The sequence below is a fragment of the Penaeus chinensis genome, chromosome 35 (assembly GCF_019202785.1).
Source record: "Penaeus chinensis breed Huanghai No. 1 chromosome 35, ASM1920278v2, whole genome shotgun sequence".
NCBI classification, from domain to species: Eukaryota; Metazoa; Arthropoda; class Malacostraca; order Decapoda; family Penaeidae; genus Penaeus; species Penaeus chinensis.
Window position 1 is genome coordinate 1009195 of NC_061853.1, and position 2500 is coordinate 1011694.

Genomic DNA, 2500 nt, shown 5'->3' on the forward strand with positions numbered 1-2500 from the left:
GGGAAGGGAGAGAGGGGGAAGGGAGAGAGGGGGAAGGGAGAGAGGGGGAAGGGAGAGAGGGGGAAGAGAAAGAGAATGGGACAAGGAAGCGAAGGAGACGGGGGGGGGGGGGGGTACGGAGGAGAAGGGGGGCCGTGTGAAAGGATAATGATAACAATGATGATAATGATAGTGAGAGAAAGATGCAGCCCAGGCAGAGACACAATGCACTGCATGATGACTATTGACAGATGTGTAACGTGTGAGGTCATCAATGAATCGACGAATCAGTGATATAATCATTGTTTATTAACTGTGTGCAGTTTGTGGAGGAGTCTGTGCATGTATGTTTTTGTAACTGTATGAGAGAAGAAGAAGAAGAAGAAGAAGAAGAAGAAGAAGAAGAGAGAGAGAGAGAGAGATAGAGAGAGAGAGGACACGGAATAGAGGGACAGAGATAGATAGAGAGAGAGAAACAGAGAGAGAATAAACTTCATACAAATGATATGCAGTTCCCCTCCTCTTCTGGGGGCTGGTCCTTTACCAAATAACCTGTAAGCCTCATACCCCCCCCCCCCCCCCCGCTATCCACACCTGTGTTTACCGTGTTAACTTCATCCTGTGGATAGTCAACAGTAACGATCATATCCACACTAGCCAACAGAGACTGCATTTGTCTAGTGAACTGCACAACTTCAGTAATACAACATTTTAGCAAGTGGTATAATTACATAGTTGGCAGGACACCACGTTACAGAGCAGATACAGTATGAACATATCTTATAAAGTTCGTGGTGTGACACTGAAAACAGGAGTTTGTGCAAGCTTTCTTTCTAAATAGATTTATCTTTCTTGTATTTCTCTTAACAAGGATCTCCCCCCCCCTCTCTCTCTTTTCTCTCTCTCTCCCTCTCTCTCTCTCTCTCTTTCTCTCTCTCTCTCTCTACCTCCCCCTCTCTCTTTCTCTCTCTCTCTCTCCTGCTCTCTATCTCTCTCTCTACTCCCCCCTCTCTCTATCCATCTATCTCCCCCTTTCGCCCTCCCCCTTCTCCCTCGCTCCCTCCGCCCCAAAGGTAAAATAGAACATAGATATTACCATGTTCTAAACACAGCATGTATTGAACATATCACACATTCGAGGTTATGTGTCATGTATCACAAGTAAGCGTGCGGAGTTCGACCATGTAATGAAAGTTGGTTCGTATATTTTCTGGTCTCGCGAAGGCCATTAGTGTACACCGTCTGTGTTCGTAAACTTGATTAGTGTTTTCGCGAGTGATTTGGCTTGGATCGACCCTGAGTAATCTCTGGTATGTAAGAAGGTTAAGACTGGTGGTGTAGAGTGTTGGCGATGGTAACGACGGTGGTTGTACTAATGGTATTTAAAAGAAATGTAAACGATAATCATGCTAACATCTACAGCACCTGAGTGGATGATCCTAATGAGGCTAAACAAGCCCAATAGCAATCACAGGCACAACTCTGACAGCGAAATGATCATCATCTTTCAAGCTACAATCATGAGTTGTTTCCGCAAAAGGTACGCCCTGTTCACGCCCGTCGCCGCCGAAGCCTTTGATTCCTGCCTGAAAGGGAGCGCGAGTGCTGTCTGTCCTTTGCCTACTCTCCCTTTCCCTTGCCTTTCTCTCCCCTTTCCCTCTCTTATCCTTCCCCACTTACCCTCTCTCTTCTTCCGCTTCTCTTTCTTCTCTTTCTGTCTTTCAATCCCCTTCCCTTTCCCCCTTCTCCTCTCTTTCTTATTACCTCCGTTCCCCCTCCCTCTTCCTCCTTCCTCGTTCCCCCCTTACCCTTACCATTCACTCTGACCCTTCCTCCCCCTCCCCTCCTCTGCCCCCCCCCCCCTCAGAAAGAGAAGATAAATTCGCATAACCCACAGCTTTTGGAATTGCAATAACCTCTGCAATGGACTTGTCGTTGAAGGTGTGAAGTGTGCAAGCGAAGCCAAGAGTGAATCATGTTGCTCGTTTTTCATTCTTTGGAGGGGGTGGGGGAGGGTGGGGGAGGGTGGGAGGGTAGGGGGTGGGAGGTGCCATAACGTTTTATAACGCTGAGGTGGAAGTTGGTACGGGAGGGGGGGGGGGGGGGGCGACGTTGCCTCTGTAATGGGCTGGTGTGGGGGCAAGGGGGGGGGATCTGTCACTTTCTGTCTCTGTCCGTCTGTCTGTCTCTCTTTCTTCCCGTCTCTCTCTCTCTCTCTCTCTCTCTCTCTCTCCCTCTCTCTCTCTCCGTATATATATATATATATATCTTTCTGTATATGTATTTATACTGTATATATCTATATATACATATATATGTACCTAGGCACACACACACACACACACACACACACACACACACACACACACACACACACACACACACACACGCACACATACACACACACACGCACGCACGCACGCACGCAAGCACATATCTGTGCATGTATGCGTAAAAATATGTATATATACATATATACACACATACATATATATATACATATATATATACATATATTCTA